General features: G+C 43.5%; 1 protein-coding gene across 23 annotated transcripts in view; it reads right to left on the reverse strand.

Annotated features, from left to right (window-relative positions):
- SORBS1 (sorbin and SH3 domain containing 1) overlaps nucleotides 1–27,613 on the reverse strand; it is a 290,288-nt gene that overhangs the window by 135,403 nt on the left and 127,272 nt on the right. For all 23 annotated transcript variants that reach the window (XM_075841467.1, XM_075841478.1, XM_075841471.1 and 20 more), the window contains one exon: nucleotides 9,723–9,799. The gene's annotated coding sequence lies outside the window, so the exon portion shown is untranslated. The remainder of the gene's footprint in view (nucleotides 1–9,722; nucleotides 9,800–27,613) is intronic.

The following is a 27,613-nucleotide window of genomic DNA, read 5'->3' on the forward strand; positions in this document are numbered from 1 at the left end:
CCACAATGTGGCTTCCTCCGGGGTTAATTTGTGTGTAAGAATGTGGTCATATTATATAGTATCGTCAATAAGTTTTAGTAATTAGAGAAATAGTATGCACCCTAGGGCGCACTTACCCCTCTCAATGCTTCATAGGACAGGCAGTGTGGCACAAGTCGGTGTCCGCTCATGTGCAGTGCACATGCGCCAAGGCCAGCACCACGTGCACCTGATGCCGGCCCCGGCGCATGAGAGGTACACCCGGCGGAAGCTCGCTGCGCCGTGAGATGCAAGCGGTGTGTTGCCACACATACTGCGCATGCGTCAGGACATTGTGGCGATATGCGTGGGGCTTACAATCCCCTTTTCCCCTCATGGTTCAGGACTAGGATATGCTGGTTTGATGCAACATTTCTTTGCTACATGTCTCCTACATAGAACGCATATTGAGGGGTTTGGGTGGGCGATTGGGGGGTTTCTATTGTTTGCCACTTATCAGGGTGCCCCCCCTCCTAGAGATTCTTGTTTAGCATTTTGATGCTATTTTTAAATGTTTTTATTATCTATGTGGTGTATTAACTTTAAATAAATATAATTGTTTGTTACTTATATAGTCATTTTATTATATCTTTTTTGCATCATATACATACCCATTCGGTGCTTTGTGTTTCATACAGTGGATATGACTGTTGTCATCTTTAGTCCCTTGTTTCTTCATTTCGACCAAAGATGTACATGCCATGGAGTTAGCCTATGCAGCTGCTATGGAATCCTTGCAGGGGCGGCAGTACTAGTTGGGCTCATCCCCTTTGTCACTACTTTGCAACTATGCAGGACTCCCTTCTCCAGATAAACTGCATTTTTAGCAAAAAGAGGAGTGGGGAATGGAAAGGAGGTGGAGGAAATGAAACACTACCCCCTTCTGTCCTGGGTGGCAAAACCTGCCACCATAATTGGGAGTCCATTTTGATCTTTGAAATGGGGCCCCCGCTCTATTTACGCCACTAATTACAGCGCCAATAAAGTTTACATTGGCTGGCCGGAGATGTTCTTTAATAACTTTTTCATGCCAACATCAATATACGGATTGCCACAATAAGACATTATGCACACAACGGTTTCCGTTTTGAGGACCGCAAAACACAGATCATAGTGGCTTCCACGTGCTTTCCGGTTCTTTTGCTGACCCATACACTAGAATAGTTGAGATGGACTGCGAAAAGAGACAAGAATACGACCTGTTCTATAACTCTGCGGAACAGACCCACGGATACGAAAAAAAAAAAAAAGGATGTGTGCATGGCCCCATAGAAACAAATGATTCAGCATGATAACTGCAAAAAAAAAAACCCAGGAACCCGGATAGGACTCTAAAGAAAAACAACGGTCGTGTGCATGAGCCCTAAAAACATGTTTTTCCCGGAACCCATCAAATTCCATCAACATGGAACACATGTCTTGTGGATTGATCATACACTAAACCCATTTTCATTATCACAGAGCAGGATATCAAATAAACAGACGTTAACACTTGCTGACAGACGGGTAATAGACACAGCCCTGCTAGCACGATCGTGCAGGCAACTTCCTTTATACCAACATCTGTCCAGATTTGATTCCCAGTAAAAGGAGCTAAGGAAATATTGTGTAACACAGTGACACGATGGCTGTTGGTGGTCGTGTGCTCAATAGTGACCTCATATCTAAAAGGCCTCGGATATGTTTCTTTTTCTAAATACAGACATTTTTTTTAATTATTATTATTCGCTAGTTTACTATTAATTACATAAAAATCTACCTTTGTCTTGTTGCACAGACAGGAATGTCTCTATTAGACATAATAGAATTGTTGTGGGATGGGGTTCAGCTCCTTTCAAAATATGCCAAAAGACCTTAGGAGGTCTAAAAACAACTCTGTGGCTGGTGGGATTTAGGGAAAATTGCTACATAGGTCTTGAGGTTACCATTGAAGTAGGAATTTTTTTTTCTAGGGAGGCGGATGTTCTTGGAATTTGGTTTGGCAGAGATCAGTGCTGGGGAACAGGGTTTAATAAAATAAACAAGTCACAATTGCCAACATCCCTTTACTGCAGCAAGAACATTCAATGATTAATTCTAGAACAAATAAACCTCGAGAAAAGTAAAGTCAACGAACATTCAATGAGTGACATCTAGAAACTAAAACACGATTTAAATATATGTCTTAATGCACTCAAAATCCCAAAACCTGCAAGTTAAGGAGTCCACTACTTTAATAAATTGGTTCCAAGATATGTGTATAGATACCCTGGCTGGTTATCTGATATTACATGGGCACTACATCTGATATTACATGGGCACAATGTTCAGTGTTACTTTATGTCAACTATGGTTACATTATTATATGGTCACCATGGTGGGTATTATAATATGATCCCATTATATGGTCACAAACATTGCTAAATGGAGGCTGTATAGTATAAGAGATATAAATATATATACATATACATATACACACACACACACACACACACACACACACACACACAGTGGTTTGGAGACATGTCCTATGGATTGTATATGTACCATGACTGGCATTTAATATGCACTGTTGCTGTTATGTGGGCACTATATGTTCATAAATATGGACTTTGGCAGATATTACTCGGAAATAGCTGTATTAGGAGGGCACTACGACTATTACATATGCAGGCTAAGCTATTATTATTATATATGTACTGCATGGAGTTTATATGTTCTACCTGTGTTTTGGAGGAAACCAGAGTACCTGGAGGAAACCCACACATACTCCAAAAACATATGGACAGGCTACTTGGTTTCCTATGAGATTTGCCCAGGTGTGCGGTGTTGAAGATAGGGACGTTAGATTGTGCGCCTAATTGGAGACATGGACGGATGTGAATGGTGACAATTTCTGTACAGTGCTACGGAATATCTTAGCACTATTTAAAGAAATAAATGTATTACGCCTGGTACAATTGACTATACATACTGTATATTCTTTATGCACTGATAATATATTTGTCGGATTGCTGGTACTACTATGTGTGCAATACAGCTGATACAATTGTATACACCACACATGTCAAACACAAGGCCCGCGGGCCAAATCCGGCCTGCCACCTCATTTTATGTGGCGTGCGAGGTCCGCTGCATGTAAAAAACCTGAATCAGGTTTTTACATGCAGCGCCACAACAGAAGGACTTTTATGTTTTATGTTTTATTTAAAACAGGTATTCTTTTTTTTATGCCGTCCGTAGCATCCAGCAGAAAAAAGCACCGTCCGGAATTTAGTTCTCCTGGAACATTGCACTGCGCATGCGCCAAAAAGGACATGGAAAGTGCAAAGGGAAGAGTAGGCAGCCATGGGCATATTTTCAATCTGACAATATGCAGGCCGTGGCCAAGTTATTAAGTCTGAGTGAGGTCAGTGCCGGGAGTGAACCACTCCAGTCACCTGACCCGAGTGACTTACTCTGGTCAGATGACGGCACTGGTCATTCCCGAGCCGGCACCGACCTCACTCAGACCGCCACCGCGCGACCTGCTAAACTTGAGTCACATCAGGCAGAGCGGAGAGCGGTAGCGGTAAGCTACCGCTCTGGGGCCTATGTGGGCTGTACGGGGCACTCTCTAGGAGGGGGGGCTGCACGGGGAACTCTACGAGAGGAGGGCTGCACGGGGCACTCTACGAGAGGAGGGCTGCACGGGGCACTCTACGAGAGGAGGGCTGCACGGGGCACTCTACGAGAGGAGGGCTGCACGGGGCACTCTACGAGAGGAGGGCTGCACGGGGCACTCTACGAGAGGAGGGCTGCACGGGGCACTCTACGAGAGGAGGGCTGCACGGGGCACTCTACGAGAGGAGGGCTGCACGGGGCACTCTACGAGAGGAGGGCTGCACGGGGCACTCTACGAGAGGAGGGCTGCACGGGGCACTCTACGAGAGGAGGGCTGCACGGGGCACTCTACGAGAGGAGGGCTGCACGGGGCACTCTACGAGAGGAGGGCTGCACGGGGCACTCTACGAGAGGAGGGCTGCACGGGGCACTCTACGAGAGGAGGGCTGCACGGGGCACTCTACGAGAGGAGGGCTGCACGGGGCACTCCACGAAAGGAGGGCTGGACGTGTTACTCCACGAAAGGAGGGCTGGACGTGGCACTCCACGAGCGGGGCTGGTCGTGGCACTCCACGAGAGGGGCTGGGCGTGGCACTCCACGAGAGGGGGGGCTGTGTGGCATGGTCTACAAGAGGGGGGCTGTGTGGCACCGTCTACAAGAGGTTTTTTTTGGTGCTTTCTACAGGGGGCTGTGTGTGTTGGGCTATCTACTGGGAGCTGTGTGTGTGGTGCTATCTAGAGGGGGTTCAACTGGGGCATTATTACTGTGTGGGGGCACGGTTACTGAGGGGGCACTTTTAGGGCTTGTCCACAGCAATTCTGTTGAAAGTAGCAGACCATCCGTTGTGGCAAAAGCACACCATTTTCTGCGTTTTTAACTGCAGAAAATGGTGCGTATTTTGCTGCGTTTCTCTCAATGCTGGGAGATGGTGACATCTCTGAAAAACGCAGCAATTCAGTCCACTATCCGCAGCAGGAATTGGCCTGCAGTGGTCCGAAAAATATGCATCGCAGGTCAATTTCTGCTTGGAATATTTATGAAGCGTGTGGATGAGATATGTTAAATAACACCCACTTTGCTGCTACTGTATTCTGCTGCATATTTTCCGTCCGCAATTCCGGACAGAATATATGCAGCAATTCTGCAAAGTGTGGACGAGCCCTTACAATTACAATCGGCCCTTTAAAGGCAACCATATGGCTGATGTGGCCCTCGGTGAAAATGAGTCTGACATCCCTGGTATAGACACTGTGGATAAGACTTTTGTATGGTCACCGTTATTATTATAACAAAATTTGAGGGTATATATGGGGCAGCCAAAGTCTGAATTTTCTGAAATTTCCCCCATTGACACACCTAAAGGCAAACCTGTGAAAACCTACATCTGTCATACTATATACTATGTGCCTATTTAGTTTGATTCTGAAGTTACCTGTAGCTGAGATTTATTGTTTTGTTTCCATCTTTTGTGTTTTTTCTTTCTTCATAATGCTGGTAAGTGTGTATATTTACCCTGTCATGACTGGTTTGCACGTGTGTGTTTATTTTCCCATAGTTGCTCTGTGTTTATTTCCTAGCCCACCCATGACCTGGCATGTTTATTCCTTTGTGACAGTGAACCTTATTTTATTTGGGATGACATGTGTCAATGTGCTGTATTTCAGGAAATGCTATGGGCTATGATCACATCACTTTTTTGGCTTATGCTTGACATATAAGCCAAGAAAAGCTCCCGACATATACATTAAATGTAGGGTGTGACGGATTCCTAACAGTGAGATCCATCACACATAGGCTATAATGATATACATTTAACGGATACGTCATGAACTCTCAAGACCCTATTTATGACGTATCTGTTAAACGGATACCACTATAGCCTAAGGGTGATGGATGCCACATTTAAGCATCTATTTAACACATCCGTGTTTATCATATATGTAATCAAAGGTAATTTAAAAGTTCATGACGTATCCATTTAATAGATGCCTGTGATGGATGCAATACAGTGGCATCCGTCACCCACAGGCTACCATGTAAAAAATAAAAAAATCCTTTTTTTTTAAATTGGACTCTGCAAAATGGAATAAAGTATTCTAGATGGAGACCAAAAGAGTGTCCCTTTTGCCTCCATCTGACAACGTGTATGTCAGGAGTTTTAGCAAAGTACAAACTAAACGTAAGAAAAAAAAAAGAAAGTGAGATGAACTGGGCCCTAAATTTCACATCACATTGTTGTAAGACACCAAAAGTAGCAGCTCACAATACAATAAGTTGCATTACAGGAGGAAGCACTAAGTTCCAGTATTTTGATGTGAGCAACTTCAAAAAGGCAAAAAACCGTAATGGAAAATCAGTATGTAACAAGTGCCGCTGCTCCTCCATTCTAAGGATCGTGGGGGTCCTGGCAGTCAGACCCCCATCAATCAGTAAGTTATTGTAAATCATAGCAAACTGTGTTAACATACACAACACTGAATGTTCATGACTGGCAATCCACTCTTACTTCATATTAAAAATACACTATATGGAGAAAAGTATTGGGAAACCTACACATTACACCTCCAGGAGCTTTTAGGACATTCCATACTAAATCCATAGGCATTAATCTAGAATTGATCTGCCCCCCCCCCCCCCCCCTTTGCAGATAAAACAGCTTCCACTCTTCTGGGAAAACTTTCTACAAGATTTTGGAGTGCCTGTGGGAATTTTTGTACTTTTATCCAGAAGAGCATTTGTGAGGTCAGACACCGATGTTGGACGACAGCGCCCGGCTCACAATCTCCGTTGTAGTTTATCCCAAAGGTATTGGATGGAGTTGAGGTAAGGGCTCTGTGCGATCAGTCAAGTTCTTCCACACCAAACTCACCCAACCATGTCTTTATGGACCTTGCTTTGTGCACTGGGGCACAGTCACGCTGAAACAGAAAAGGGCCAAACCCCAAACTGTTCCCACAAAGTTGGAGGCTAGAATTGTCCAAACTGTCTTGATATGCTGTAGCATTAAGATTTCCCTTCACTGGAACAAAGGAGCCTAGACCAACACCTGAAAAATAACCCCTTAGCATTATCCTCCTCCACCAAACTTTACAGTTGGCACAATGCAGTCAGGTAGGTAACGTTCTCCTGGTATTCACTAAACCCAGACTCGTCCATCAGACTGCCAGATAGAGAATCGTGATTCATCACTCAACAGAACACACTTCCATAGTTTCAGAGTCCAGTGGTTGCGTGCTTTACGCCATTCCATCCGACACTTGGCATTGTGCTTGATGATGTAAGACTTGCGTGAAGATTATCAGCCATGGAAACCAATGCAATGAAGCTCCCGGCGCACAGCTTTTGTGCAGATGATAATGCCAGAGGAGGTTTGGAACTCTACAGTTATCGAGTCAGCAGAGCGTTGGCGACTTTTATGCACTATGCACATCAGCACTTGGTGACCCAGATCTGTAACTGTACGTGGTCTACCACTTCGGGGCTGAGTTGCTGTGGTTCCTAAATGCTTCCACTTTACAATAATATCACACAGTTGATGGTGGAATATCTAGGATGGAAGAAATTTCACTAACTGACATGTTACAGCGGTGACATCCTATTACAGTACCACGCTGGATTTCAGTGATCTCTTTAGAATGATCCATTCTTTCACAAATATTTGTAAAGGCGACTGCATGGCTAGTGCTGGATTTTATACACCTGTGTCAATGGGACTGAATGTAACACCTGATTTCAATGATTTTGAGGTGTGTCCCAATACTTTTGTCCATATAGTGTAGATTACATATTGGTTACATGTACTTTTTCTTACTTTATACGCAAGACAAACATAAATGTGCTGTGAACATAGCCTTATAATTAATAAATCAACATTTTAGACCATGTAAAATACATTCCTTAATTATTCAAAACATCTGAATTGATCATATTAATTTTGCTGGGTAGTTGACACAAAGGTTATCATTATTAAGGCTCGTTGGTTGCATCATACAATAAATTGTTAAGCTATGACCAGGACTATGTGGTTATTTACTAATTAATTTAGAGAATGTTAGGTGGAAAGTAATCTTCCAGTCTACATACTTGTTCTACTATTAAATGACCTCACTTACTATACTGAGCTTGTGAAACAAAAAACTCATTATTTAGGTCATAGCGCCAAGCTGTCATGTTTGGCAGGTGACTTGCAGACAAGCGGTAGTGAAGGAGCCGGCCATATGATCTTGGAGACTTCAAATCATCTCCCAGATATTTTAATGTCTCTGTTGACAAGACTAATATAGCCACTAGTGGAAGTATCTGATGAAACAAATATAGAACTATAAAAATACAACAACATGTCAGTTATATTACAGACCACACAGGGAGATATCCCCAGAAATACTGATTAACCGTCTTAATAATTTTTATCTATGTTTATAAATAGAGGCAAGGGAAGATCACAGAGGGCATCATCATCATCCCATGTTTGCGGTCCTCTTCAGACAATGACAAGCCCTAATCATGGAAGGAGATATCCAGATATTTTCCCCAATGAATAAAAGACAATCAAGTAGGACTACGTAAAGTGTACCTCCACTTGTGATATGTCGCCCTGACATCGGGCATGGAGAGACGCGCTTGTGCGCTGGGCGGTACAGTTGCCGTGGCATGGAGTATCGTGCATGGGTCCAATTAGAATTTATGGGTGGTCAGACAAAACTTCCAGCCTCTGTTTGAGGGGAGATTGGCTGATTGCCGGGGCAGCTGTTTTCAGAGAAAGGATTGTTGAAATGAGACTACCCCTTTAAAGGGAACCTGCCAGGAGGAATAAGGCCAGGTTGCCACAAGTCGGACACGCTGCATGTCCGACCCGGAACCCTCAGTACATTCCATCCGAAAAAAGAAAAAAAAAACAAACAAAAAAAAAATCGCACCACATTGTGATGCAGTTTTTCTAATGGAATTTCCGCTGCGGAAGAAAGCGCTCATACTTAACCTTATCTGCGCGTAGTCCGGCCTCCTAAAATGACGTTGCAGGCCGCGTGCAGTTATCTGGGATGAAACGTCATCCCAGGAGGCCAGACTGCAGGAAGAAGGGCGTTCTGGGTAAGTATAATTTTTTTTTTCCAGAGTTGCAATTACGCTGCGAAAGTCGCAACACTTGGCTTTCTATTGCAGGTTTTGCATCCCCATTGAATTTAATGGGGAAAACCCGCAACGGAAAGTCAACTAAAATACAGAATAAATTTACATGATGCAGAATTAAATTCTGCACCACAGGTGAATTTATTAACGTGTACGCTGTGGTTTTTTCCGCAGCGTGGGCATGAGATTTTCTACATCTCATCCACTTTTCTGCTACTGTAAATGCTGTGGAAATTCCGCACACCATTCCGTTGTGGAAATTACACAGCGTTTACACTACGTGGGAACCCGGCCTAAGGCCTCCAAACTACCATCCTGGATAAAACATTGGTGGCAATCAGTTGACAATGAAGCCTGTGTATATTCTGTCCGATGCAGAAAAAAAGAGTGCGCTATATGCAAATGACAGATAAAGAGTTATGGGGGTAGAGCCACTCCTTTGAAGAGTCACGATGGCCCGTCCACCTCCCAGCATGACTGACTTCTCACAAGTCGGAATCCAATACGTCATTACAAGCTAGCGGTGACCCTAGGCAAATGAAGCCAAGGCCAATACACCTCGCTTCACTGCGTATGCGCCGGACATACAGGGGTTTAGCTTGAATCTCCTAAGCCCCAACACAAAATCTGCAACACAGCTCTCCCCCAACCGTGACATGCTATTTATAGATATGCTGGCACTTTGGGCCCCCTCAGACACAAACACCCGGGTGCGACGCTAATGATAAACTTTCTTTTTAGTTTTAGTTTTATGGAAGAAATGCTACCACCCAAACTATGCAATTGAAATTGAACATGACACTAAATCAGCGACCAGTACAGTAATAAGGAATTATCAAAATGTGCTTTTAACATTAAAATAGTAACAACTGGAGGGCCTCGAAGTCCTAACATGGACCACAATATCCTTCTACTCCAAAAGCTAGACCGGCGCTTCCGATTCTTCATAAATTGCAATATTATGCTTGTTCTGCTTCATCAATCTTGTACTTACTGTAGTTCTTCAGTCTTATCACACCATAAACCTTTCTAATCTTCTTTCCCAAAACACAATCATTACATCATCGAATCCTAAAATAAGAAGAAAACACAATGATGGTTACAAGCGGCATAACATGGCTTCCACATGTAGCAGATTCAGCAAAATGTATTGTGATATTATTTGCGCTTTTACTTGGAACTGCAGGTATAATATCTTATTGCAGAGAGTTTTCAAAATACAACACAATATACCCTTAAGTTCAGCTCTGCTACATCTAGATAGAATTTTTGCAACTACAAATGAAAACTTATAATGAGCATAAAAGAGTCAAATCTTCGTTTGAAAAGAGTCAAATCTTCGTTCCTCCAGTCTTTCCGGGTTTACCCCGCCTCTTTACTTTTGATTGACAGCGCCTCCCCAGCACACAAAATCCCGCGCTTGTGCTTTGATGTCCTATTCTGGTGTGTGCGCACAAAGGGACACCAGATTACTACGATAAAAGGTACGAAATGTTTGCAGACCGTTATTTACAGTCGGAGGAGGAGTTCTGGAGAGGGGACACCGGCAAAGAACTTTTCAATAGCAGCGGCCAGTAAGGGATAAGTAAAGTTCAATAGGTGAAATGCTGGTGACAGGTTCCCTTTAAAATAATAAGCAAATTGTAAAGATGTAGAGCTTTCAAGGAACAAAAGGTCCCGATTTAAGCCATATGTTAACACTACACCAGGGGTCAGCAACCTGTGGTACTGGTGCCACAGCTGGCACGTGGGGCATAGCTTGGTAGCACACTTCACTCCCTTGGTGTCCAGCACCATTGTGTTTAACGGCGCTGAACACCGAGCAGCGTTTCATTATGCGTTTGGTGGCGCTGATCACCAGCAGAAAGAGCAGTGCTTCATTGTGTTTGTTACGACTGAACACTTGGCAAGCACACAATGCAGCACTGCTCGCTCTCTCTCCTGGTGTTGAGTGTCTCCTAGCGCATTATGAAGTCCTTATCTCTCTCGGTAATCATTTCGGGAAGAAGGGAGTTCCCTAACCGCTCTGTAAAAGAAAAAGTTAGCAAAGGTTGGAAACTCTCTCTCCTATATGCACCCCACAAGCTGGTGTTCAGTGGCCATAGTCTCTCCTAAGCGCAACCCACCCTCCAAGCTGGTGTTTAGGAATCGCTCTCTTCTGTGTGCAGCACCTCCTATGACTCATGTTTGCATGGCACACTGAGTACTTCACCAATGAGTTTTTACTTTTTTTTTTATCAACACGCCATACAAAAAAGGTTGCCTACCCCTGCACTACACCTATGCACACAGCGGTTTCATTTCTCGTCCAAGAGTTCTTCACTGTAATTATGCGGTTTTCCCCTAATAAACAAATTTTACTTTAATGATTTTATTACATAGCTGTACTGTAAATAACTGACACAGATACACAAAAAAGTCTTCAAATCTTATCCCAAGGATAACGTGACAACATGTGAGCTCAATAACAGTTACACAAAGCCAGAAATCCCACTGACCATGGTAGGATTGATTATTGAACGTAAAACTTTCCTTTTAAATATGTTTGAAGCTTTAACGTCTAGAACACACGGAAAGATATTGTCCTCACACAGAAAGAAGTGACAGTCACGAAAAAAACTCTGGACTTTCTACACACTCCAATGTAAAATGTAACCCCTCTATACTAATATGCCGTGTACATGAATCACATTTATTCAGACTCAATCTCCCAGGAGGACAGTCCCCGTCATCCCATAACAAGTTATACGTTCTCATCTCATTTGTCAGTCTGGTCTGTATGACTAAAGGAATAATTATGCCTTAGGCTTTGACAACTGCTACTTGTGCAATAACAATTACAGGCTGTTTTAGCTATCAGATAGCAGTTGTTATTCTGCCTTATGATACTCTCTATCTCTACAGTTTATATTGCAGAAGTTAGCTTGATTTGTCTTAGGCACCGGGCCTGAAGCTTTAGAAGGGCCCATAAGATTTCGAATTACAATATTCGGAATGGGTACAACCAATGCTCTGGACACCTTTGTACTAAAATAGTTTTTATATTTAAATTGGCTTCCTAAATGCAAAAGTTATAAATAGTCTTCATTGAGAATGTCCTACAATTTTGCAGCTGTAGAGTCTGTGCAACTCCTGTATATAGTAGGTTGTCCTGCTCTTTCTGACATAAATCCGACAGCACGTCATCCGTCCTCACTGTTCTCCTCCCTACTCTCAGGGCAGATCACACAGGCTGTCAGTATCAGAGTGACGATAGTGGTGAAAAGCACACACAGCAGAATCACAACTCCGATCCAGCATAAATTACCGGGAGGGACATGTCCACATGCCAAAAGTCTTAAACGAGAATCAGGTTGTAAACTTGGTGCAACTTTTTTTTTTTACTGCAGAAAACCACTAAGTGTCTGTAGTCTTTAATTACAAAATTCATAGCAGTATATCTAGCGTATAATGAGACATATCTTATACAGTACAGCTGCTGCTAGTATCAAAGAGTGAGCATTTAGTGGACCTCATTTTGTTTTATGCCTAGAACACATCACTATTGGTCTATATTCGAGTACTGTATGCTATAATGAAAAAAGAAAACCAGAAAAACATTGCAACATCGAAAAATCTCCTTACTGTGACCAAACATTTCACACTTCTTCGAACCTTGCAGAACAGCAGGGCTCCTAGGACGACTAAGTCTCACCAGCTGCAAGACATCTGCTCATATTAATATGACCAATAGGTATTGCCCTTCCATAGTCAAGTTAATGGTGTCCAACCTGTGGTTTTCCAGCTAGTACAACTCCCAGCATTTCCCGATAGCCATGGGTATAGCCATAACTCAAGAAACGGTCCACATTGAAATTCATCTGCTACTAACCACTACGGTTTCTGAAGGTCACTTAAAGGGAAGGTGTCATGATTTATTTATTTTTGTTATTATATTGCTTTTTATATAATGTAAACAAAAATTGTATTTATTTATGTTGTCACTTTCAACTTTTTAATGTATTCATACTTTTACTTATCTATGTCAAATACACGCCATGTGAACCTGTCAACTGAAAAGTCATTCACTTCACTTTCATCATTCTAAGGGTATATTCACACGCAGTGTTTTCAGACGTTTTTCAGGCCGTAAACGTCCCGAGAAACGGCCGAAAAATCGGAAGCAGAACACCTAAAAACATCTGCCCATTGGTTTCAATGGGAAATACGGCGTTCTGTTCCGACGGGGCATTTTTTACGCGGCCGTTTTCCAAAAACGGCACGTAAAAAGATGTCCGCCAAAAAGAAGTGCATATCACTTCTTGGGACATTTTTGGAGCAGTTTTTCATTGACTCTATAGAAAAACAGCGCCAAAAACAGCCGTAAAAAATGCCGTCAAAAACGCGAGTTTGATTAAAAAATTGGTGAAAATCAGGAGCTGTTTTCCTTTGGTTTAGTAAGCATGTGGACATACCCTTAGCCTTTTGGTGTGTCCTATAGCTTCTGCCAGATGCATTTATACAATCACACACAAAATGGCAGCCGGACACTGCTTAGCAACTTGAAGACACCTTTTCCTGGCTTGTAGGAGGGGGGGGGGGTGAGATTCCCTCACACATTTACGGCAGCTGTGAGTCAGGTTGCTTTGCCTTATTCACCTTGCTTTAATTCTGGGAAGTGCTCCCTCTGGTGGCCAACATAGGAAAATATGCCAAATTATTATTTAATTTTTAATACTTTCCACCATGTGGAAGAAGAAAAAAAAAATACAGCAAAAAACGTAAAAATAGAATAGAAATTAGTAACTTACTTAAAAAAAAAAGTTTAACTCACGACACATTCCCTTTAAAACACTTCTATATAGGTATTAAGACCCAAGCTACACAATGAGTTTGCCAACACTACATTCCTAGGCTTGTACAGTATCTTTGCACAAAGTGACTGAGAAGAGGTGGCCACTAAAAGTTGATTATGTTTGAGTGTCATGGGGCCCATAGATGTAGAGATTGTCACGGGGCCAACAGAGGATAGCATGGACCCACTGTGTTGCCAACGGATTTAGCGTAGGACTAAACTGGGCAACAGCGTCTAAGGGATAGCTAGGTGTTCAAACGTTAACCTTTGTACAGGGAGGTGGACTTCGCCACTAGCATCCCAACACTTTAACCTTTGTATGGAGAGGTGGACTTCGCCGCTAGTATGCCCAGTTCACTAGTCTCTGTTGGCAATAGCCGACGTGGACAGACTAGGTACAATAACAGCAGACAAGATGCAGGGTCCAGTACTAGCATAGGCCAAGGTAGGCAGCAGACGTTCACTCACGGTTAGCAAAGCCAATAGGTCAGGGCCACCGGCAGACAATCGTCATGGCATACAGGCAAAGAGTAAAGGCAGGTGCCAGACAGGGAGGATCAAGTTCAGGCAGGGTCAGTAAGGGTATGTTCACACAGTGTTTTCAGGCATAGTTCGGGGGGTAAACGCCCCGAAATACACCTGAAAAACCGGTAGCTGAACGCCTACAAACATCTGCCCATTAAATTCAATGGAAAAAAAACAGCGTTTCGTTCAGATAGGGTGTTTTTTGCCCCGCGGTTTTAAAAAACGGCGCGTAAAAAAACGCCCCATAAAAAGGAGCATGTCACTTCTTGAGCCATTTTTGGAGCCATTTTTCATTGTGTCAATGGAAAAACAGCTCCAAAATGGTCTCCAAAATACGCTGGAAAAAAAATATTTTCAGCTTCAAAAAGGTCTGAAAATCAGAGGCTGTTTTCTCACAAAACGGCTCCGTAATTTTTAGCCGTTTTTGATTCTGCGCGTGATCATACCATAAAAGTAAATCCAATAGTAAACACAGAAGAGCAAAACAAGCAAGCTAGACTAAAGAACCGAATTGCTTAGGCAAATAGCAATGGGGGAGGGTACCTTAATCACCCTGGAAAGCTAGGTGAATTGTGGCCACGTGAGAAACAGAAGGAGAGTGAGGAAGGCCACAGGCAGCATGGACCGGAGTAGAGGTGCGGCGTTGGCTGGAAATAAGGCGACCCCGGGGAGCGGTGCATATATGGTGGTAGGAGCGCCCGGGGAAGTGGCAATTACAAAGAGATGTACTCCATTACAAATATATGTATAAATATAATAAAATAGTCATTTATTGTGTGACTCCTGTCAAATTGTCTATTTTCACTGATCATTATATGACATCATAAGTTTAGGAATACAGGTCCAGTCTAATACATTAGGTTTTATTATGGTTATTATTTTATATTTTATGGTTCATTATTATTATTTTATAGTCCAGTCAATGACCAGACACTAAAAGATCAAAAAGAAATCGTTCAGTTATTCACACCAGAGAAACCTAGAGATGTAAAAGTGGTTTGTTGCAGAATATTCTATTTCTGCTCTAGATACTCAAACACCCAACCAGCAGAAAGGCGCTCAACCCCGTAAACCGTAATGTTCCACGATGTCCTCTTCTCCTTCTATACAACAATAAATGTACTTGCCACTCACTATAGAATGCCAGCGCAATCCTGGCAGCTGTGAGGAGATCTAACACAAAAGGAAGCACACAAGGCCTGTTTTGAACAGAGCTTTCATTTCAGTGCACTCGTTCTGTGAATTGTTTGACCATCAGCAGAGTTTATAAACCCTCTGACATTAACATTGTGCGTTCAACCGCTCCACTTCATCAAGTCATTTACTGAAAGGTTTAACAAGATGACCTAATATGGGAGAAGAATGCAAATGGAGTAGAGCGCTGGAAGGACGCAGGAAGACACTGCTGCTATCTACCCAAGGTCCTGATAAACTCACTATGGAAAGCGAGACAGAAAAACAAGGAGCGCACTGGTTCTATGGCCCCGCAGCCAGTCCAAGTAAAACCCTGGGGAGATGCAGAATCATAATGAGCAGATGTACAATTACTAATCGCTTACTTAACTTTGAAAAAACACCGTTCCCTATCTGGGCCTCTTATACTATGTTGTGTTCGTTTTATGCAAACTTTAAAAATATATATAATATACTGTATAATGCACGTCAACCAGCACTCATGTGGCCTGTTTATGTACGCATTTATTATACATTATTTATATATAGCTTACATATCTCCCGGGTTTACGGTGCGGCTCGCAATGACTTTCTTTGCCTCAGGCACAAACAAATACATAGATAGTCAATTCACTCACGCGTTGTTTTAGGCTGGGTGCCACGTGGTCAAAAAAACGCAGTGTAGTTATTGGTCGTGCTGTTTTACATGTTTTTTTAACGTATTTCACCTATAAAAGCCACACAGCCATTTCATCATGCCCAACCTTTTGGTCTATCGGTGATAAACATGGCCAGCAGTTTCTCCATTTCACTCTACGCCACTAATCATGACTAATCTGACCATGCATGTTTATAGGGAAATTAGAGGAGATACATATTTGCCAGACACTACAGATGTAGCCATCTTTATCTGGACTCTTAACGCATTAAATGCACACTGGCAAGAAACTTTAACTTGACTTTTTCTATGACTTTTCGATGGCTTTTGTTGTGCGATATCACGCTGCAGCAAGTTATCACAGTCCAGATAAAATTGGCTACATCTGTAACTAATATTGTATATTGCATTTATACAATATATATTCAGTCAATGTTAAATCCATCAGGCCTCATGCACACTTCCATCATCGTTTTTACCAGATCCAAGTGTCCGTTTTGGTATCCGTGTAGTTTCCATGTATACTCTGTGTCCGTTCCAGGTTTCTGTTTTAAATGGACGTTGTGCTTCCATTTCGTTTGTGTTTCCGTTAAAAAAACGGAAGGCATTGAACTTCATTCGAACTTGTCACATGTCCCAGTCTGTGGACTTCGGCACGCTCTACCGTTGCTAGGGCAAAGGATCCGTCAAAAACGGACGGAACACGGAAGCCTTCCGTGTGCCGTCCGTTTTTTTCACAGACTCATTGACTTCTATGGGCACCATAGTCACGGAATCACTGACAAAAGTAGGACATGCTCTACTTTTGACGGAACGGAACAACGGAGCCGTGAAAATATTGGAAGTGTGCATGGGCCCATTGAAATGAAAAAACTGAAGTGGGCATGAGGCCTAACTGTAGCCAATATGATCAGAAGAAAGTAGGAGATCTTTTCATTACGAAAGAATCGGCAATAAAATATATGATTGCGCCCTATAAGATAGACTGTCGGTGTGATAGTGTGACAGAATCAAGCAACTAAAACCATAATAAACATTATTTCCGGTAAGGAAACACGTAGCGATCAAATCACTGAGCGGATATTCTGCTCGGTGTTTAAAGGATTGCGAATATCTGCACGTTTTCTGCAGGTTAAACTGCAAAAACATCAACAATCATTCAAACATTGTGTTGATATGCGGTAAAACCACATGTCGGCTGCTAACTGATTACATAGATACATCGGTTAAAAAAAAAAAAGATGTCTTATTGGTTCAACCAGAGGATGTGGATAAAATGATGGGATAGATTGTATAACTTGGTTTTCTCTCGATTATCGAGTAGACCATTAATAAATAGTCCAGTAGCAACCTGCAGAATTGTGAATACAGCTCTGTGTTATAATACAGGCTGTAACTCATTGCCAATGTAAGGTAACTAATAAAATGTTAAATATACAAATTTAAAATTCATGTTTATAGGTAAACCTACACTTTAGTACTGCCATTTATTAATAATACATTAGAAACACTTTCTACTGAAGAGAAATAACTTGCTCAAAAGTAACATTTAATTTAAAAAAACAACAACACAACCAGAGAAGAGCAGCGTGCAGTTGACTTGATGTTCCAACCTTGACTGGAACCATGACAGTACGTTTCAAATAGATACGATTAGCTTACGAATAACTGGAAAGTGTTCGCTGGCCTTCTGGCAGGAATAACCTAGTTTATCTATATTTGACTAGACATAAAAAACACAGAATAGTTGTAGTATTGTAATTCAGAGCATATTTACCTGGAAAAAATGGAAATACTTGAGAAGTATAAAACCAACTTTCTAACATGGGTAAACATCACATCCTGTAATAGTAGACAATTAGACCTCAACCCCAGACTTTGGGAGGAGAAACAAATATAGGAATGCCTTCTATATCTGTGTACACCAAGATGGCCTGCATATGTGTAAGTATAGTGAAGGAAATATAAAAGTACATTAAGACTATTCACGTGTAGCCAAATTAGATGGCCTGACAATGCAGCAAGTGCTCCAACCATTAGAAACGCCACCAATCATTTCCTTTTCACACTTAACGAAGAATCAAAAGAGACGGATGGTTCATACTGCCTGTGCGATGCTTCCTAGGCGCTCTATAATACAAGAACAGGCAGATATCTTTGACCGTCCCTGCTTAATCTACAAAAGAAACATTCAATTCTCTTCATATCAATAGTGTAGACCCAACTTCAAGGGAGCAACCAATCTGTCGGCTCCTTCTCTTGTGAAGAGACACTGCAGAAGTGATTGAGGTTGCCCTTGTAGAGAGTGTAGAACGGATACTTGTACAGAAGCAGAAAATTAAGGTTAGTACTATAAAAATTAAAGCTTACCACCTGTATGGTTCTCAATATTCTTGTATGGTTGACTATAACATCAGTATATACTATATAACCAATTGGAGGTGGACACCTGTTCTAACTAGTGGGTTCTCCATTACAGCCACATCCACCACAGGAAACAAGTGCTTAGTGACTTTCAACATGTCATTTTCATAAGATGCCACTTTTCTGTATGTCAAATTTCTCCCCCATGAAACCTGTCAAGGTCAACAGTACGAGCGGTTATTGTGAAGTGAAAAAACGATGTCTGGCTTCAGGATCAGCTCAGTCATGAAGCAGTGGGACATATAATCTTACAGAACAGGACTGTCCAGTTTTGAAGCTTGCAGCGTCTAAAATAATCATCTGTGGAAACTCACTACTGTAAGTGTCAAATTGCCAATAAAAACAAAAGCAGCACAAGAATGACTGACTAAAGGTGCCCATACACCTATAGATGAAAGTCGGCCCAAAACCACTGATGATCTAATGTGTATGGGGCTCTCCCAACTCTCCCCCAACACCAGATGTCGGGGGAAAGAAGAATCGAGCATGTTGGATTTCAACATGCCCAACCCTCTGTTCTTGCAGGAAATAAGCCACTGTTATGGTGTCTGGCAGTAGCCTCTTCCTGTCTCCCCATTAAAATAAACATAAATGCTTAACATGTTATTGGTGGAGCCTGGAGGAACAGTGGTCAGCCAAACGAGCGTTTTGACACCTTTGGAGGTTCAACTATGTGTGTTTTTGTGGCTCAGCATCAACTGGAGTGATAGATGGTACGCCACCTCTAGAGCAGCGGAAATTCATTATCTGGAGCAAAAAACACTCTACGGCATCTGGGAGTCTAGAGGATAAATCAAAGTTTGGTAAATGCCATGGAGGTATCCTGCCCGAATGTATAGTTTCAGCTGTAAAGTTTGGTGGTGGAGATGTAATGGCCTGGAGATAATCTTTAATTGTTTGTGTAAAGGATCTGCCAGGCACAACTTCTGTGTATACGCCCATAGGTAATCAGTCTGCACCTGAGTCTATGTCTCTGAGACTTACTCCATCTTCCACCACTCAGGATGGCAGGCTTAGGAGTGGGAGAGCCTATCGCAGCCTGGCCAGACGGAGCTAGCTCCCGCCCTCTGTCTATTTATACCTGCCTTTCCTGTTCCTCCTTTGCTTGTGATTCTTCTCGTGTGGTTTCCTGGCCCAGCTACAGCTTCTAACTATTTGATCCTGCTCCATACTGACCCTGGCTTACTGACTACTCTCCTGCTCTGTGTTTGGTACCTCGCGCACTCCTGGTTTGACTCGGCTCGTTCACCACTCTTGTTGCTCACGGTGTTGCCGTGGGCAACTGCCCCATTTCCCTTTGCTTTGTGTTCCCTTGTCTTTTTGTCGTGCACTTGCTGAGCGTAGGGACCGCCGCCCAGTTGTACCCCGTCGCCTAGGGCGGGTCGTTGCAAGTAGGCAGGGACAGAGTGGTGGGTAGATTAGGGCTCACTTGTCCGTTTTCCTACCCCCGTCATTACAGTTTGGTTGTGCCACTTTGTTATAGTGTAGCATACAATGGCAAAAACTTTGTGGCACGAAAAGAATAGGCTGTTATAGTAGTAAATGGAAGTATTAACTCATTTTAATATCCAAGGTTGTAAAATTAGACCTTCAAAAGGACAAAGATGTAATGTCAAGAGCTCCACAATACCATAGCAGCTACTAGATATCCAGACTTGCCCCCAACATCACAGTGCCGCCTCACAATATCCTCTTGACCCTTCTCGGATTTTTCTTCAAAAGCCACATGAACTTCCACATAACCAACAATCCTCAGATAGTTATAACTCCTTTAAAAGAAGCAAAGTAGTAACAACTGCATGCTTCACTATTAGGCTGGGTTCACACGACCTATTTTCAGACGTAAACGAGGCGTATTATGCCTCGTTTTACGTCTGAAAATAGGGCTACAATACGTTGGCAAACATCTGCCCATTCATTTGAATGGGGTTGACGTACTGTGCTGACGACCTGTCATTTACGCGTCGTCGTTTGACAGCTGTCAAACGACGACGCGTAAATTGACTGCCTCGGCAAAGAAGTGCAGGACACTTCTTTGCAACGTAATTTGAGCCGTTCTTCATTGAAGTCAATGAAGAGCAGCTCAAGATTACGGGCGTCAAAGACGCCTCGCAAAATGCGAGGAGCTTTTACGTCTGAAACGACGCAGCTGGTTTCTCCTGAAAACAGTCTGTCTTTTCAGACGTAAAAGCCACTTCTCGTGTGAACATACCTTTACATTTGCTGAATCTGTAAGCTGGAACTAAAACTATACTTACAAACATGCACCATGACAAAGAATAGTGTAAAAACTAGAGGATAAGAGCCGTGCCCATACAAGCTAATAAAAGTAGTGTCACTTTCCCCATTTAAATAAGTTTTAGTAAATTATTATTTGTACTGCAAAATGCAGCTTTCCAATCATTTATGGAATCTAGCACAATGTAATTCACAGACAGTTAGGTTTTATGAATGGGAAGATTCTAAAGACTTTGATGTATATAAAAACAGTTCTGCTGCCAATAAAATGATGAATGTGCAATTAACATATTTTACATTACAGAAACAAATCGATGGGAAATGCCCGCTAAAAACTTGTCTTGTTTTGTGCTGGAAAAGGGATTTGTCTTTTTTTTGGTATTTAAATGAGGTCACGCCAAAAAAATATTTGGTTGGACAGCAGATGAGTCATGTGTCATAGTGCCTGAGAAATTCACAAGCTTTGAATTTTTTTATTTTTTTATATAGCACATTCTAGTAGAAAGCAAAACAAAAAACAAAGATGCCTTGTGTGTGTGTATTATGTCTGTGCGTGCCTGTGTGTATATATTTTATATATATATATATATATATATATATATATATATATATATAATTGATTGATTGGCAAGCAAGAATAAGGTGCTAATACTAATGCTGCCCCTAAACTAGAGATTTTGGATGGCCGAAAAGGCTGATTGATACAATTTTATAACGACTGTCGAAGCCTTTTCATGACACGAACAGGTGTGACAGACGCCGATGACAGGTATAAGTGGAAAAGTTGATCTGCTGCTTTGGATTTTTGCGGTTGTTATTGGGTGCAGTTTTGTAAAGTCGTTCTTGCATCCCATCAATTGAAGCCCAGATCAGACCACAGATCAGGGCAGATGTCAATGGGCGATTTGATGTTTTAAAATACGGCACCGTCGGCAACTTTCTTAGACCAACCATTAACGACATGTCCCTAATGTATGGCCAGCTTTAAGCCACATGCCCACGTGCACAGAGCCTCCATTGCAGCACATGGAATCCCTATGGGTCCATATTACCGAGCCGTAAGCATTCCATGTGCTTTTGTATGGTGCCTTAGAAGCAATGATTCTAGGGGAAAATAACTCTGTAAGGCCCCATGCGCACGGCCGTAAAAAATCTCCGTAACTGCGGACTGTAATACGGTCTGTAATTACGGACCCATTCAGTTCTATTGACCGCGGACACCTTTCCGTATTGCTATGGATAGGTGTCCGTGCTGTAGAACTGTACTGCAAAAGAAAGAACATGTTCTATCTTTTGCGTTTTACGGGCCGTGCTCCCACACTTTGTATGGGAGAACGGGTCGAAAATGCGGGCTGCCGGCCGTGGCCCGCAATCGCAGGCCGTGATTACGGGCACGGCTGTGTGCATAAGGCCTAAGGCAGGAATCCCACATGCAGTTTTTGTGGCAGTTTTTACAGCCAAAGCCAGGAGTGGATTAGAAAGGAATGGGAAATTTAAAGTAAGACCTTTTACTTCTCCTTCCTGCTGGATCCGCTTCTGGCTTCGGCTCCAAAAAAAAAAAAAATGTATAAAAAAACTGCACCTTTTTTAACACAATTTGGAGGAGGAGCAGGGTCGTCGTCATCCCCATCAGAATGCAAGTCGGACTAAAGCTGTGTTTACATGTTCAGAATTGGCCTATGGCAATGAATATGCTCATTACGCTCACAAATATAATTTTATCCGCAGCATGTGAGTGGGGTATAAAATACTCCATTCGCTTGCAATGGATACAGAACGAGAGCAGATTTTATAAGGATTTTGCTGCGGTATCGGTGTTCAAATTCACATCAAATCTGACATGTGTGAATGCATACCTCCCAACTTTTGAATTCGGAAAAGAGGGATATTTTAAGCCACGCCCAATATTCGGCATCAACACATCAAATAGCGGCCAGATCCTTCTTCAAATAACGCGCGTACATTCTCACTGCGGATCTCTAGACTGTCTGGATATCACAGATATTATGGATCCGGTTATATCGTCTTTGTGTTACTTTTCCTATCTTGAGTATAACATTTGCTCATCACGGCAGCTGCTGCAGGACAAACCAAAAGGCAGAGAACAATGAAAGTCAAGAGGGAGACCCTGTGGTGGATGGCTTTTCAATTGACATGTAACAGAGTTACATGATGGGGATTTTTTTTTCCCAGTTGTGTAACTCTGCTACCGGTCAATGGAAAAATCATCCACCAGAGCCCCCCTGTAGATCGCTCCACACACAGCCCCCCTATACATAGCTCCACACACACAGCCCCCCTGTAGATTGCTCCACTCACAGCCCCCTGTACATAGCGCCAGATAGAGCCCCACTGCAGATAGCTCCACACACAGCCCCCCTGTACATAGCTCCACACACACAGCCCCCCTGTAGATTGCTCCACTCACAGCCCCCTGTACATAGCGCCAGATAGAGCCCCACTGCAGATAGCTCCAGATACAGCCCCCCTGTACATAGCACCACACACAGCCACACTGTAGATTGCTCCACACAGCCCCCCTGTACATAGTGCCAGACACAGCCGCCCTGTAGATAGCTCCACACACAGCCCCCCTGTAGATAGCGCCACACACAGCCCCCCTGTAGATAGCTCCACACACAGCCCCCCTGTACATAGCGCCAGACACAGCCGCCCTGTAGATAGCGCCAGATACAGCCCCCCTATAGATAGCGCCAGATACAGCCCCCTGTAGATAGCGCCAGATACAGCCCCCTGTAGATAGCGCCAGATACAGCCCCCCTGTAGATAGCGCCAGATACAGCCCCCCTGTAGATAGCGCCAGATACAGCCCCCCTGTAGATAGCGCCAGATACAGCCCCCCTGTAGATAGCGCCAGATACAGCCCCCCTGTAGATAGCGCCAGATACAACCCCCCTGTAGATAGCGCCAGATACAGCCCCCTGTAGATAGCGCCAGATACAGCCCCCCTGTAGATAGCGCCAGATACAGCCCCCCTGTAGATAGCACCAGATTCAGACCCCCTGTAGATAGCGCCAGATACAGCCCCCCTGTAGACAGCGCCAGATACAGCCCCCTGTAGACAGCGCCAGATACAGCCCCCCTGTAGACAGCGCCAGATACAGCCCCCCTGTAAGTAGCGCCAGACACAGCCCCCCTGTAGGTAGCGCCAGACACAGCCCCCCTGTAGGTAGCGCCAGACACAGCCCCCTGTAGGTAGCGCCAGACACAGCCCCCCTGTAGGTAGCGCCAGACACAGCCCCCCTGTAGGTAGCGCCAGACACAGCCCCCCTGTAGGTAGCGCCAGACACAGCCCCTTAGGCCTTATTCACACGACAGGGTCCGAGTGTCGGCGGATAAAAACGGCCGTTTTGCATCCGTTCCGATTCCGTTCCGGGCCGTGTTGCCGTTTTTAACGGACGATTTTGACCCGTTTTGCATACGTTTTTTTCCCTATCCGTTTTAAAATCGGATGAATTTCATTAAAATGTGTTGCCACACACTTACCTCTGTAGATAATGCCACAGCCCCCCTGGTAGGTAATGCCACCCAGCCCCCTGCAGGTAATGCCACCCACCCCCTGGCAGGTAATGCCACCCAGCCCCCTGTAGGTAATGCCACCCAGCCCCCTGCAGGTAATGCCACCCAGCCCCCTGTAGGTAATGCCACTCAGCCCTCTGCACGTAATGCCACCCAGCCCCCTGTATGTAATGCCACCCAGCCCCCTGTATGTAATGCCACCTAGCCCCCTGTATGTAATGCCATTCAGCCGCCTGTAAGTAATGCCACCCAGCCCTCTGCAGGTAATGCCATCTAGCCCCCTGTATGTAATGCCACCTAGCCCCCTGTATGTAATGCCACCCAGCCCTCTGCAGGTAATGCCACCCAGCCCCCTGCAGGCATTGCCACCGAGCCCCCTGTAGGCAATGCCACCCAGCTCCCTGCAGGTAATGCCACCCAGCCCGCTGTAGGTAATGCCACCAAGTCCCCTGTAGGTAATGCCACCAAGTCCCCTGTAGGTAATGCCACACAGCCCCCTGTAAGTTGCACCCATCCCCCCCCTCCCTTCCAGGAGAAGTCACTGACTTAAATGTCCATATATGGACAGTGTAGTCACTGACTTCTCTAGGAGAGGAATTCCTGCCACAGGGTCAGGGATTCCGCTTCAGAAGTGAGTGACGTCACTGTGTCCATACATGGACAGTTTGGTCACTCACTTCTTCTGTAGCGGAATCCCCGGCCACAGGGTCGGGGATTCCGCTTCAGAAGTGAGTGACATCACTGTATCCATATATGGACAGTGTAGTCACTCATTTCTCCTGTAGTGGAATCCCCGGCCATAGGGTCGGGGATTCCGCTTCAGAAGTGAGTGACGTCGCTGTGTCCATATATGGACAGTGTAGTCACTTACTTCTCCTGTAGCGGAATCCCCAATCCCCGGCCGGGGAAAAAAAAAGACCCTCCTCTTCCTCACATGCACTCTGCTTTCCTTTCACTCACCGTCAGAAGAAGGCAGGAGTCTTGCAGCGGCATTCTCACTGCTGTCAATGCCAGCCCGGGAGTAGACCAGTCCAGTCACCTGACCGGTGAGGTCAGGTGACTGGACTGGTCCACTCCCGGGCCGGCATCGATCCCAGTGAGAACACTGCCGCAAGACTCCTGCCTTCTTCTGATCGCTGCTGCAGTCAGCAGCGATCAGCTGTTTTGATGCAGCGCCCAGTGGGACATTTTGAAGACCGGGCGGGACAGCGGTGAGAAACCGGGACAGTCCCGCCGAAATCGTGACGGTTGGGAGGTATAGTGAACGGAGCCTAAGAGGTAGACAAGTTGAGACAGGAGAAACCGTTCCATGTTAAACAAGTTCATTAGACCAAATCTTTACCCCAGTTTGAAAAAAAAATAAGCAGAATATAAAGAAGAACTCCTACATAATGATGTCTAGTAAGCCAGTCTACCCACTCGTAGCCAAAAACGAGGCTACAAAATGCACAGAAGATACCAATCAGAAGAACAAAAATAGATATTAAGCTCCAATCGGCTAATCCGAACAAACATTATAGGCCATCTTGTCACTAGAAGTACAAAACAAACACACGTTTCCCTTTAACCCTATGTTCGGTCTAGTTTTTTTTAATTGTTTAGTCAAATGGGCATACTCCAAATATTTGCACCCATCTGAAAAAATATTTTTACATTCTCTTACAAAAAAAATGAAATTCAATCCTGTTCATACAGAACCTTCAAAAGTAGGTAACTGTATGGTTTAATGTATGTGTAAATGCATGTTTACATCGCTTTATCTTGCAGTATACTTTTCAGCTGTATGGTCTAAATGTGATGTAAGCAGAGCCTAAAGCTGGAATGTAAACTACATATGTCATCTTCAGGCATTCAGCAAAAACCCTGGGAGTGGTTCCACCATTGTCTTTGTGCTCCCATGCATATCCTCTTGCTGTCTAACATAATCCAACTTCCTCGGCGTCTCTGATCTTTTGACCATCTGTTGTGCTTTAGTCCAGCCCTTGTGCAAGATCACAAGTCTGTAAACCGAGCACTGCAAGTTATAGTATTAGAGAAAAGCTACATAATAAGGGATGTCCACAAGTAAAAATAAAGCACAAACTATGTTCCTTAGATTCTGGTTGTACAAAGAGTACATCATGGAATTTCTGAATAGCATAGACAATAGCGACCATACAGCCGGTTACCTATAATGAAATGTGAAGGTTGACAGTCTAAGTCCTTCATATAAGGTTGCCTAGAAATAAGAAATGAAAAACTAGTGTTGAGAGTTACCACATATCATCCCTTACACCATTACACAAAAAAAGGCCAAACGGGAAAGTTTGTGATAGTTTGGATATTTATGAAGTTCTGGAATCCTGTATACATTGTTTTTTTTTATCTGGATAACTGTCATTAACCACCGTTCATGTATGTGTAGAATACTCATACCATCATCACCACCTCCATCCTTGGGCACATACTCCTTTCCAGCCTTATAGGAGAGAATAAAATGATGACCCTGTGGTCCCTGTGGTTCCTGTGGAAGACGGGGCCCAGTGTAGGATCAACATGCTCATGGAGAAGGGGCCAAGTTGAATATGACTGCTAGCTCTCTATGGGTCCTACAGATGCCACATAGGCTGTCTCCAAGTTTCATATGCACTTGTTAACTAGTGTTGATACTGCTTAAACATTTTCCGTGATATGTCCAGGAAAAGGGTTGAACACAATTTTAAATCATTTAAAAGGTTTTACTACGGAATAGCTAATAAATATACAAAAATGTACCAAATTACCACACAAAAAAATTAATCTAAAAAGACACAACCAGTGTGAACATGTTGTCAGCCTTCACCTTTTATACAATACACTACGTACATACACCTTTGCTAAATTCATTTTTATACCCGACCACCCATGGTTCTACAGAACTGAACTTAGATTATCATAGGGTCCTATAGAGATCCATGTTTGGTTAAGAAGAACAGCGATGGTTCCGAGTATTATGGGCATAATACAGATGTTTGAATGTGGTATTATGGCAGTCTGAATCCGGCCTTAAAACCTTTTTACACCGGCCGACACTCGGCCGATGCAGCGCGCGCCGATCAACGAGACATCATTGATTGGCACTCGCTTGCTCCTGTCACACAGAGCTATGGATGGGGACGAGCAGTTGTTACTTCGATCGCATCCATTATGATCATGTCGGCACCGCGTCTGTCTGTTTACACAGGGAGATGTGCTGCCGACAATGATAATCTTTTACTTTTTTAAAACGATACAACCAGCAGATAATTGAGCGTTTGCTCGTTCATCTGCTGATCACTGCCTTTTTTACACAGGGCAATTATCGGCAACGCTTATATGAACGCTCGTCTGCACGATAATCGTCCAGTGTAAAACCCCCTTTATAGTGCTAAATTTGTATAACCAATGTTTACATACTTGTGTAATCTACCAGATAATATACATTGTAGTAACCTTCAGCACATTGGGAAACTTGAAGACCCTACTATTGCAAGGT

Source organism: Rhinoderma darwinii, chromosome 11 (assembly GCF_050947455.1).
Source record: "Rhinoderma darwinii isolate aRhiDar2 chromosome 11, aRhiDar2.hap1, whole genome shotgun sequence".
Taxonomy (NCBI): domain Eukaryota; kingdom Metazoa; phylum Chordata; class Amphibia; order Anura; family Rhinodermatidae; genus Rhinoderma; species Rhinoderma darwinii.